This window comes from Spea bombifrons, chromosome 3, assembly GCF_027358695.1.
Source record: "Spea bombifrons isolate aSpeBom1 chromosome 3, aSpeBom1.2.pri, whole genome shotgun sequence".
NCBI lineage: Eukaryota > Metazoa > Chordata > Amphibia > Anura > Pelobatidae > Spea > Spea bombifrons.
This window is the reverse complement of record NC_071089.1, coordinates 2691758-2704241: the sequence shown is the minus strand read 5'-3', so window position 1 is coordinate 2704241 and position 12484 is coordinate 2691758. Positions and strand designations below refer to the sequence as shown.

Genomic DNA, 12484 nt, shown 5'->3' with positions numbered 1-12484 from the left:
CCGCTCCGATGCCGCGCTGCGCTCCTTCTTTGTGGCGGTGCTGGGGAGTCCGGTCGTCCGTGCGCTGCGGTTAGTGAGCCTTTTGCTCGTTCGTCGCAAGGCCGTATGGTGAACTGTCCAAGATTTTGTGCGTTTTCTTCCCGCCGCAGTTTTAATACAAAAACAATTTTGTTAGGTACTTTTTATAATCTTAGGTGCAAAATGTTGGCACTGGCGATGCTGCTTAAGACAAAAAGAAATTGAAGGAAATCAGGCTTTTTTGGTGTTTGTGAAAAGGATGGGCTAAACACGCCACAATGGGGAAGGATTCTAAGCCTTACCTAACCCTAAACTGTCAACCGTAAACCATTAACAGTACTCCGACGCTAACTGTAACTGGGCCTCTTCAAAGCCATGAGCTTAACCCGCCCCTAACCCAAGCTCTATCACCAAACCTTTCCATGCTTAAACGTTTCTAACCGCTAACTTTGGAAAGGTGGTTTAATTAGAAAGATTGGATTTGTGGAAAAGATATATTTGCTTTCAAAGGAAACAGCATCAGGCAACTTGGTATTTGTGAAGCCGATGGGTTCAGCACGCCACGATTGGAAAAAAGAGTAGTAATCAGATTCCATCCCGAAGCCTTACCCCTAACCTTGTAACGCAGCCCAAAGAATGTGTGCCAGGAACTTCTGGTGGCTGCAGCAGAAGGGGAAGTTGCGGACCCCCGTAGGTAAGCGGTGGGGGAGTTACAATCTTCAGCTTTTCTTTTCTTAACGCAAACAACATTGTTTCAAAGAAGCAACCTCGCGCCCCAGTCACTAAGACTGCTGGAAGGTTTGTTTGAGCTGCCGCCTCATTTGAATACCCATGATGCACCGAGAAACGCCCCGCCTTATTGTTAGTTTAATAAGACTTTAAAACAGCCCAATATTAAATAGTTCCAATCCCTTTGCAATTGTGTTTTGCATGTGTTAAAGGTTCCAATGATCAGGCAAGAGCTGGGTGGGATTAATTAAACACACCTTAACCTCGAGGAGCACTGCTTGTGGCCGGGCCGTTGCCCTGCGGCATGCTTGGGTATACTCTGGTTTCTCTTCAGACCGAATAAATCTTTCGCCTTTTACTAAAGATTTCCGTGGGGAGGAATGACCATGAGTCTTAATCAATTTTTTGATGCCTGGCGTTTGCTGGGCTTCTTTGCTGTTGTTAACGATAGATCAAAAAGATTGCTTTCTTTAGTCGCAAGCTTCGTCCTGGCTAAGGGCTGCGTCGCATCCAGAAGCGCAAAATATCCTGCCTGTGTCATGCTATGTACTGTTTGGGGTTGTAGAAATGCTTTAACGAGGCAGAGTTAGACCACGCCCTCCAGACTGTATGCAAATAAGCCTGTACATATGCTTTCAAGCATATTCCCAATTGTTCTTTATGATAATAAACAAACCAAAAAAAAAAAACAACTGTCCTTAAATGTTTAACATTGAGATCTCTGTTCCTCACATGTGCAGTTGTATTATTCATTTCCTCAAATATCAATAGTGAAACATCTGGAAAAAGTACTCACCACACGCTTAAGGGGCCGGTTTTCAGCATGGAAAGGACTAATGCGCCCTCTGTACGTTCAGTGATCATAGCTTTTTTGCTATTTGTTTAAAAGCTTTCCGACACGAGTTGGGAAGCTCTATGCGTGTGGAAAGATCAGGTTGCAGACTTCATTTTTGGCAAAGTGTCTAGTCTGCCGTGTTTGGATTGACTTTTGCCGCTCCGATGCCGCGCTGCGCTCCTTCTTTGTGGCGGTGCTGGGGAGTCCGGTCGTCCGTGCGCTGCCGTTAGTGAGCCTTTTGCTCGTTCGTCGCAAGGCCGTATGGTGAACTGTCCGAGATTTTGTGCGTTTTCTTCCCGCCGCAGTTTTAATACAAAAACAATTTTGTTAGGTACTTTTTATAATCTTAGGTGCAAAATGTTGGCACTGGCGATGCTGCTTAAGACAAAAAGAAATTGAAGGAAATCAGGCTTTTTTGGTGTTTGTGAAAAGGATGGGCTAAACACGCCACAATGGGGAAGGATTCTAAGCCTTACCTAACCCTAAACTGTCAACCGTAAACCATTAACAGTACTCCGACGCTAACTGTAACTGGGCCTCTTCAAAGCCATGAGCTTAACCCGCCCCTAACCCAAGCTCTATCACCAAACCTTTCCATGCTTAAACGTTTCTAACCGCTAACTTTGGAAAGGTGGTTTAATTAGAAAGATTGGATTTGTGGAAAAGATATATTTGCTTTCAAAGGAAACAGCATCAGGCAACTTGGTATTTGTGAAGCCGATGGGTTCAGCACGCCACGATTGGAAAAAAGAGTAGTAATCAGATTCCATCCCGAAGCCTTACCCCTAACCTTGTAACGCAGCCCAAAGAATGTGTGCCAGGAACTTCTGGTGGCTGCAGCAGAAGGGGAAGTTGCGGACCCCCGTAGGTAAGCGGTGGGGGAGTTACAATCTTCAGCTTTTCTTTTCTTAACGCAAACAACATTGTTTCAAAGAAGCAACCTCGCGCCCCAGTCACTAAGACTGCTGGAAGGTTTGTTTGAGCTGCCGCCTCATTTGAATACCCATGATGCACCGAGAAACGCCCCGCCTTATTGTTAGTTTAATAAGACTTTAAAACAGCCCAATATTAAATAGTTCCAATCCCTTTGCAATTGTGTTTTGCATGTGTTAAAGGTTCCAATGATCAGGCAAGAGCTGGGTGGGATTAATTAAACACACCTTAACCTCGAGGAGCACTGCCTGTGGCCGGGCCGTTGCCCTGCGGCATGCATGGGTATACTCTGGTTTCTCTTCAGACCGAATAAATCTTTCGCCTTTTACTAAAGATTTCCGTGGGGAGGAATGACCATGAGTCTTAATCAATTTTTTGATGTCTGGTGTTTGCTGGGCTTCTTTGCTGTTGTTAACGATAGATCAAAAAGATTGCTTGCTTTAGTCGCAAGCTTTGTCCTGGCTAAGGACTGCGTCGCATCCAGAAGCGCAAAATATCCTGCCTGTGTCATGCTATGTACTGTTTGGGGTTGTAGAAATGCTTTAACGAGGCAGAGTTAGACCACGCCCTCCAGACTGTATGCAAATAAGCCTGTACATATGCTTTCAAGCATATTCCCAATTGTTCTTTATGATAATAAACAAACCAAAAAAAAAAAACAACTGTCCTTAAATGTTTAACATTGAGATCTCTGTTCCTCACATGTGCAGTCGTATTATTCATTTCCTCAAATATCAATAGTGAAACATCTGGAAAAAGTACTCACCACACGCTTAAGGGGCCGGTTTTCAGCATGGAAAGGACTAATGCGCCCTCTGTACGTTCAGTGATCATAGCTTTTTTGCTGTTTGTTTAAAAGCTTTCCGACACGAGTTGGGAAGCTCTATGCGTGTGGAAAGATCAGGTTGCAGACTTCATTTTTGGCAAAGTGTCTAGTCTGCCGTGTTTGGATTGACTTTTGCCGCTCCGATGCCGTGCTGCGCTCCTTCTTTGTGGCGGTGCTGGAGAGTCCGGTCGTCCGTGCGCTGCCGTTAGTGAGCCTTTTGCTCGTTCGTCGCAAGGCCGTATGGTGAACTGTCCGAGATTTTGTGCGTTTTCTTCCCGCCGCAGTTTTAATACAAAAACAATTTTGTTAGGTACTTTTTATAATCTTAGGTGCAAAATGTTGGCACTGGCGATGCTGCTTAAGACAAAAAGAAATTGAAGGAAATCAGGCTTTTTTGGTGTTTGTGAAAAGGATGGGCTAAACACGCCACAATGGGGAAGGATTCTAAGCCTTACCTAACCCTAAACTGTCAACCGTAAACCATTAACAGTACTCCGACGCTAACTGTAACTGGGCCTCTTCAAAGCCATGAGCTTAACCCGCCCCTAACCCAAGCTCTATCACCAAACCTTTCCATGCTTAAACGTTTCTAACCGCTAACTTTGGAAAGGTGGTTTAATTAGAAAGATTGGATTTGTGGAAAAGATATATTTGCTTTCAAAGGAAACAGCATCAGGCAACTTGGTATTTGTGAAGCCGATGGGTTCAGCACGCCACGATTGGAAAAAAGAGTAGTAATCAGATTCCATCCCGAAGCCTTACCCCTAACCTTGTAACACAGCCCAAAGAATGTGTGCCAGGAACTTCTGGTGGCTGCAGCAGAAGGGGAAGTTGCGGACCCCCGTAGGTAAGCGGTGGGGGAGTTACAATCTTCAGCTTTTCTTTTCTTAACGCAAACAACATTGTTTCAAAGAAGCAACCTCGCGCCCCAGTCACTAAGACTGCTGGAAGGTTTGTTTGAGCTGCCGCCTCATTTGAATACCCATGATGCACCGAGAAACGCCCCGCCTTATTGTTAGTTTAATAAGACTTTAAAACAGCCCAATATTAAATAGTTCCAATCCCTTTGCAATTGTGTTTTGCATGTGTTAAAGGTTCCAATGATCAGGCAAGAGCTGGGTGGGATTAATTAAACACACCTTAACCTCGAGGAGCACTGCCTGTGGCCGGGCCGTTGCCCTGCGGCATGCTTGGGTATACTCTGGTTTCTCTTCAGACCGAATAAATCTTTCGCCTTTTACTAAAGATTTCCGTGGGGAGGAACGACCATGAGTCTTAATCAATTTTTTGATGCCTGGCGTTTGCTGGGCTTCTTTGCTGTTGTTAACGATAGATCAAAAAGATTGTTTGCTTTAGTCGCAAGCTTTGTCCTGGCTAAGGGCTGCGTCGCATCCAGAAGCGCAAAATATCCTGCCTGTGTCATGCTATGTACTGTTTGGGGTTGTAGAAATGCTTTAATGAGGCAGAGTTAGACCACGCCCTCCAGACTGTATGCAAATAAGCCTGTACATATGCTTTCAAGCATATTCCCAATTGTTCTTTATGATAATAAACAAACCAAAAAAAAAAAACAACTGTCCTTAAATGTTTAACATTGAGATCTCTGTTCCTCACATGTGCAGTTGTATTATTCATTTCCTCAAATATCAATAGTGAAACATCTGGAAAAAGTACTCACCACACGCTTAAGGGGCCGGTTTTCAGCATGGAAAGGACTAATGCGCCCTCCGTACGTTCAGTGATCATAGCTTTTTTGCTATTTGTTTAAAAGCTTTCCGACGCGAGTTGGGAAGCTCTATGCGTGTGGAAAGATCAGGTTGAGATCGCTTCTCGGCCTTTTGGCTAAGATCAAGTGTCTTGCCTGAGGTTCGTGACGATTGGTTGTTGTTGGACCTCGGCCTTTCTACTTATGTAGACATGCTGCTATTGGGGTTCTAACTGATGCCTTTCTGAACGAAACGAGATTCGGTCACGGTTGCGTTCGCTCGCTACTCGGCCTCCGGGCCTGCAGACCCTAGGAAACCCGTTGTGGACTCCCCAACACCGAGTGGATGCATGCTGGAGAAATCCTAACACTCGTGAGGCTTGAGCGCACGGTCTACCTTTGGGTGCTGGGAAAGACTCCCCCTCTCCCTGAGGCGGTCTTCTCCCCTACTTTTGGCCTTTTTTAGTGCCTTTTCCCTCTTTTTGGCCTTTTTTAGTGCCTTCCCCTGCCCCTCTTTTTGGCCTTTTTTAGTGCCTTCCCCTGCCCCTTTTTTTTGGCCTTTTTTAGTGCCTTCCCCTGCCCCTCTTTTTGGCCTTTTTTAGTGCCTTCCTCTGCCCCTCTTTTTGGCCTTTTTTAGTGCCTTCCCCTGCCCTTCTTTTTGGCCTTTTTTAGTGCCTTCCCCTGCCCCTCTTTTTGGCCTTTTTTAGTGCCTTCCCCTGCCCCTCTTCTTGGCCTTTTTTAGTGCCTTCCCCTGCCCCTCCTTTTGGCCTTTTTTAGTGCCTTCCCCTGCCTTTCCCCCTGTGCTTTTAATCTCTCCCTCTTCTCTTTTCCAGTTCTCTACGCTTTCCCAGCCAGACCCGACGAGGAGCGAAAATGGCAACCCAGACCTCTGAAGCCCAACGACCCAGCCAGGCCACCGGAAGCAGAGTCCAGCCTGCAGCGACCCCAGGGAGCCCACCTCCCCTGGAGACCTGGATGAGGCAGACGGTGGTCCTAAAGTTAAAGGAAGTGGAGGGCCGCACCCCTGACATGGATGTGGACACCTTCAGCAAGAAGGTAGTGCAGGAGGGAGCAGGCTTCAGCCCAGCAGAAACCCTGAGCGTCCAGTCGTTTTTGAAGGGAATGTTCTACGTAACGTTCATTTCAGCGGCGGTCTGCAAAAGGTTCTGGGAAGCCTTCAGGTCGGCGAAACCGGATCAGGTCCTCTCCCGTTTCTACGGAAACAGCCCCATCCACAGGGAGGAGAGACCCGTGACGGTCTCGATGCGGAACCCCCACACCCCAGGAAAAGACGTGGCAACTTTTCTGGGAAGATACTGCCACATCGTGAAAGAACCGACCAAGATCCTCAACCAGTACGGCTTCTGGACAGGAAGATGGTCCCTCGTGATCCGTCTGATGCAGACTCCACCTCGCCGGACGGGCTCCAACACCTCCCGCAGAGCTTCGCCCTGGGGAATTCTACAGGCATGCTTTTCTACCCTGGTCAGCCCACAACCTGCAGACGATGCAGCCAACTGGGTCACAAGGCGGAGGAATGCCAACAGAAATCCTGCAGGCACTGCAGGGTGGTGGGGCACGAGACCAAAGACTGTCCACGAAAGAAGACCTGTAACCTGTGCGGCGATCCTGACCACATCTACAAGGATTGCCCCAAAAGATCAAGGTCATACGCAGCGGTAGCAGCAGCCAAGGCCCCGGCCAAGGTCCCCTCGTCGGCCCCGACCAAGGCTCCAGCCAAGGCGCCGGCACCGCAGACACCCTCTCCGGCAACCCCGAAAGCGAAACCCAGGAAAGGTAAGAAAGCAGCTCCCCCCCCTGCCGAGACTGTCGTGGCCCTGCCCGCTGTCAAGGCTCCCCCTCCTCCCCCAGAGGCAGCGCCATCCCTCCCCTGTGCTGCCTCCGACCCTCCCTGCTTCACCCCCTTCTCCCTCCCCCCACTCCTCCCCCTCTCTGCAGCAGCTCTAACCCCGTCCCTAGCTGCTGCAGACCCCGACCCTTTCCCCCCTCTTGTTTCCGCTGCAGACAACCACCTGGAGATGCCGCCAAAAGGAGCCGGAGCCAGAAAACGCAAACACAGCGGCAAGAAGGAGGAGGAGGACGAGGACAGCGAGACTGAGACGAGCCCCACCAGGATCTCTGTCCAGAAGAGGGCGCCACCACCAGCCCCCACCGTTCCCTCTCCCTCTCCTCCCGAGCCCGCTAATGACAACGACGACACGCTCGAAAAGATGGTCCAGGACCTGACCCCGTCGGATGAGCCAGCCACCGAGACCGAGGCTCTGATCCTCAACCAGCTGGACATCGACAACCAGGTCTCCCTCCTGGAACAGCTGCTAGACGAGGCGGTCTGGACCCCCGTGAACCCCATCGACCACGGCGGGGAAGATCCTCCCCCACCAGGGGGAGGAGGCGGTAACTAGTGCCTCTGTTTGAGCTGACCTTCTTTTTACTCCCAACTAATGGCGTCAATTTCTATTTTCTCCATTAATGTGAGGAGCATGAAGGACCAGTTCCGGAGGCGCGGTTTACTAACCTTCCTTTCTTCCCAGCAGTGTGATGTATATATGTTGCAGGAATGTGCTTTACCCTTCTCTCGTTCTTATCGCCATCTATGCAGGGATTGGTCCCACGGCCCGTCCTTTTGGTCCGGTGGGAACGGCTGCAAGTCGGCGGGTGTTGCTATCCTGATCCGGGGAGGCAACTTCACGGTGGACGCTGTCCAGGAGATGGTCTGCGGCAGACTTCTGGTCGTGGACGGATCCTGGGCGGGGGAGCCTGTCAGGCTCATCGCCGTGTACGCCTCCCCGGAGAAGAAGCAACGCCTGGAGCTTCTCCAGAACCTGCGGACCCAGCTGACAACCACCAGGGCCATAGTGATGGGCGGGGACTTCAACTGCCCGATCGAGGAAGGAGGGCGCACTTCCACCCACGCAACAAACCTGGACGTGACTTCGAAACTGCTCAGAGAGATTGTCACAGAGGCATCCTTAAAGGACGCTATGGGCTCCATCGGGACCGGCTCCGTGAACTATTCTTGGAGCCGGCCGGATGGCTCTGTGCGTTCCCGGATAGACTTTGTGTTCACCTCTCGAGCGGTAGAGCATCAGCAGTGCTCCATGGTGCCCTGCTACTTCTCAGACCACAGGGCTGTTCGGCTCCAGTGTGCCCTGGGCAAAGGGTTTCCTCCCGGTCCAGGCTCCTGGAAGCTGAACTGTGCCCTGTTAGAGAGGCAGGAAATCGTGGAGGAGCTGCGTAATGTATACTCTGATTGTGTCAGTACCAAGTATCTGTTCCCCACTGTAGCCCAGTGGTGGGAGTTTACTAAAGTAAAGCTGCGCTCTTTCTTTCAGGCAAAAGGAAGACTCCAGGCGTGTGAGAGGAAGAGGAAATTCAGACGGCTGCAGCGCAAGCTGCAGTCCCTGTTGGACCTCCAACAGTGCGGATGGGACGTGGACGAGGAGCTGGAGGAGACCAAGGAGGGCCTGAAAAGGCACTTTGAGGAGGAATCCAAGCAAATCGTCTTCCGTTCCAAGGTGGAGAACCTGGAGAAGGGTGAGAAATGTAACTCTTTCTTTTTCAGGAAGCTCCACTCCGCTCACACGCCCCTGACGGAAATGAGAGACAGCGAAGGTGTGGTACGACAGGGGAAGGAGGAGGTCCAGAGAGTGGTCGTCGACTACTATCGAGATCTCTACTCCCCCAAAGACACAGACCCGGAGGCTGCTGAACGGTTCCTGTCAGGTATCACTAACACCATTGATCCCGCAGGTCGCGCAGCCATGGACGCCCCCTTGACGCTGGAGGAGCTGCACTCTGCCGCCAAATCCTTCAGGAAGGGCAGGACACCGGGCAGTGACGGCCTCCCAGCCGAGTTGTACACAACGCTGTGGGACCTCATTGGCCCGGACCTCCTCGACCTGTACGAGGAGATGGTGGTGGAGGGCAGGATGCCCCCCACGCTGAGAGAGGGAATGATCACGATCCTGTATAAGCGGAAGGGGGAGAGATGCGACCTGAAAAATTGGCGTCCCATCTCTCTCCTGAACGTGGACTACAAGATCCTCGCCAAGGTACTAGCCACCAGGTTGAAGAAAGTCATCGGGCAGATCGTCCACCCCGACCAGACCTGCGGCATCCCAGGGCGCCGGATCGCGGACAGCCTGGCCCTCATCAGGGACACGATCCACTACATCAATGACCGCAACGTCCGCGCCGCTCTGGTCACCCTAGACCAAGAGAAGGCATTTGATCGGCTGTCTCATGGTTTTATGGGTCAGGTGCTGCGGAGGTTTGGGCTGGGGGAGATGTTCTGTTCTTACGCTAACCTGATGTACCTTGATATCCGCAGCTCGGTGCTGGTGAACGGCTGGAAGACTGACCCCTTCCCGGTCCTCTCTGGGGTCAGGCAAGGCTGCCCTCTCTCACCTCTTCTTTTTGTCTGTTGTATAGAGCTCTTCGCCGAGTGCATCAGACGAAATCCAGAGATCAGAGGGATCACCGCGCCGGGCAGAGACAAGAAAGAGATAAAGTGCTCACTCTACATGGACGACGTGACCATCTTCTGCGCGGATCGCCGGTCGGTGAGAGCGCTCGTCCAGACGTGCGAGGACTTCAGCCGGGCTTCAGGCGCAAAGGTCAACTGCGGGAAGTCGGAGACCATGCTGTTCGGGCAGTGGGACCTGACTTCTGAGCCGATCCCGTTTCCCGTCAAAACCGACTTCCTAAAGATCCTGGGAGTCTGGTTCGGCAGAGACGGCGCGGCCCTGAAAAGCTGGGAGGAGAGACTCAACAAGGTAAAGCAGAAATTTGGGCTGTGGAGCCTCAGAGACCTTACCATCGAAGGGAAAGTGCTGGTGCTGCGCAACGAGATTCTTCCCGTGCTGCAGTACGTGGCTCAGGCGTGGCCCTTGCTGGTCACCATTCACCGAGCCATCAACCGAGCAGTTTTCCACTTCATCTGGGGCTCCAAAATGGACAGAGTAAAGCGCGCAGTGATGTACAAGGAACCCGGCAAGGGAGGCAAAGGAGTGCCTGACATCCCCACCATGCTGAGGACCTTCTTTGTGTGCAACTGCGTGCGCAGGACTCTCAGAGACGTAGTGAAAGGCTCTGCTGGAAACTCCATGTCTCGCTTCTTCCTGCTGCCCCTGTGGAGGCAGCTCAAGTGGGAAAAGTGGGACAGCTCCGTCCCTTACAATTGGACCATGCCCTGGTTCTACTCGGACGTGGGCAAATTTGTAAGGGAACACCAACTGGAGGGAGTTAAACCAGACCTGTGGTTACCCCGTGTGATCCACAAGTTCATCAGAGCCAAAGACACTATCGAGAACATCCCAGGGCTCCCCGATGCCACAGCCAAGACTGTCTGGGCTAACGTGTCGTCGAGCAGGCTAACCAACAGACATAAAGACATGGCATGGATGGCCATTCAGGGAGGCCTCCCCCTAAGGACATTTATGCATGCCAGGGGGCTGTGCAGATATAGACACTGCCCACAGTGCATTGTGGAGGAGGAGACTTCCCTCCACTTGTTCTGGCAGTGCCCGTTTGCACAGGCCTTGTTCAGAGCCCTGGAGCTGGATCTCAAGGACTCTATCGAGAGAAAGTACCTGTCCTTCCATTCGGTACTTTACGGACTTTTCCCAGGGACACACACGGAGAGCGCCATTGAGGATGCTTGGCGCCTCATGTGCTGCGTAAAGGACGCTTTATGGTTTGCCAGGAACCGCCTGGTGCTGAGGAGGGAGCAGGTCACAGTCCGTGACTGCCGCAGGCTTATCCACAGCCTGCTGAGAGACTACTCTCTCAAGGACAGTCTAGAGGCTGAAGACTAGCCCCATTCTCCTCGGCCCCCTTCCCCCCCCCATTTCCCCAGGTTATGTTCCACTAAAGTGCTTACCATATGCGCCACGTCTGGGAATGTAATTGTACACTGCTTCTACTGAGCTTTCCGTAAACTGAAGTCGTACTGTAACGTGTATTGCCCTGCGCTGCGTCGCAGTACTGCTTATCGTCTATCTGTACCAATATTACTGACCTTTGTATTCCTGCTAAAACAGGTTGATGTCTGTTTTACCATAACCAGTTTTGTATAAATAAACTTAAATACAAAAAAAAATGCGTGTGGAAAGATCAGGTTGCGGACTTCATTTTTGGCAAAGTGTCTAGTCTGCCGTGTTTGGATTGACTTTTGCCGCTCCGATGCCGTGCTGCGCTCCTTCTTTGTGGCGGTGTTGGGGAATCCGGTCGTCCGTGCGCTGCCGTTAGTGATCCTTTTGCTCGTTCGTCTCAAGGCCGTATGGTGAACTGTCTGAGATTTTGTGCGTTTTCTTCCCGCCGCAGTTTTAATACAAAAACAATTTTGTTAGGTACTTTTTATAATCTTAGGTGCAAAATGTTGGCACTGGCGATGCTGCTTAAGACAAAAAGAAATTGAAGGAAATCAGGCTTTTTTGGTGTTTGTGAAAAGGATGGGCTAAACACGCCACAATGGGGAAGGATTCTAAGCCTTACCTAACCCTAAACTGTCAACCGTAAACCATTAACAGTACTCCGACGCTAACTGTAACTGGGCCTCTTCAAAGCCATGAGCTTAACCCGCCCCTAACCCAAGCTCTATCACCAAACCTTTCCATGCTTAAACGTTTCTAACCGCTAACTTTGGAAAGGTGGTTTAATTAGAAAGATTGGATTTGTGGAAAAGATATATTTGCTTTCAAAGGAAACAGCATCAGGCAACTTGGTATTTGTGAAGCCGATGGGTTCAGCACGCCACGATTGGAAAAAAGAGTAGTAATCAGATTCCATCCCGAAGCCTTACCCCTAACCTTGTAACACAGCCCAAAGACTGTGTGCCAGGAACTTCTGGTGGCTGCAGCAGAAGGGGAAGTTGCGGACCCCTGTAGGTAAGCGGTGGGGGAGTTACAATCTTCAGCTTTTCTTTTCTTAACGCAAACAACATTGTTTCAAAGAAGCAACCTCGTGCCCCAGTCACTAAGACTGCTGGAAGGTTTGTTTGAGCTGCCGCCTCATTTGAATACCCATGATGCACCGAGAAACGCCCCGCCTTATTGTTAGTTTAATAAGACTTTAAAACAGCCCAATATTAAATAGTTCCAATCCCTTTGCAATTGTGTTTTGCATGTGTTAAAGGTTCCAATGATCAGGCAAGAGCTGGGTGGGATTCATTAAACACATCTTAACCTCGAGGAGCACTGCCTGTGGCCGGGCCGTTGCCCTGCGGCATGCTTGGGTATACTCTGGTTTCTCTTCAGACCGAATAAATCTTTCGCCTTTTACTAAAGATTTCCGTGGGGAGGAACGACCATGAGTCTTAATCAATTTTTTGATGCCTGGCGTTTGCTGGGCTTCTTTGCTGTTGTTAACGATAGATCAAAAAGATTGCTTGCTTTAGTCGCAAGCTTCGTCCTGGGTA

General features: G+C 50.4%; 4 non-coding genes across 4 annotated transcripts; all 4 read left to right on the top strand.

Moving 5' to 3' along the window:
- Nucleotides 1–1061: 1061 nt before the first annotated feature.
- LOC128488138 (U5 spliceosomal RNA) lies at nt 1062–1176 on the top strand. Its single transcript, XR_008353575.1, has one exon. It is a non-coding gene; the product is annotated as a U5 spliceosomal RNA (small nuclear RNA).
- A 1623-nt stretch (nt 1177–2799) lies between these two features.
- On the top strand, nt 2800–2914 carry LOC128488159 (U5 spliceosomal RNA). Its single transcript, XR_008353595.1, has one exon. It is a non-coding gene; the product is annotated as a U5 spliceosomal RNA (small nuclear RNA).
- A 1623-nt stretch (nt 2915–4537) lies between these two features.
- Nucleotides 4538–4652, top strand: LOC128487997 (U5 spliceosomal RNA). Its single transcript, XR_008353440.1, has one exon. It is a non-coding gene; the product is annotated as a U5 spliceosomal RNA (small nuclear RNA).
- Nucleotides 4653–12303: 7651 nt separating this feature from the next.
- On the top strand, nt 12304–12418 carry LOC128487996 (U5 spliceosomal RNA). Its single transcript, XR_008353439.1, has one exon. It is a non-coding gene; the product is annotated as a U5 spliceosomal RNA (small nuclear RNA).
- Nucleotides 12419–12484: the final 66 nt, after the last annotated feature.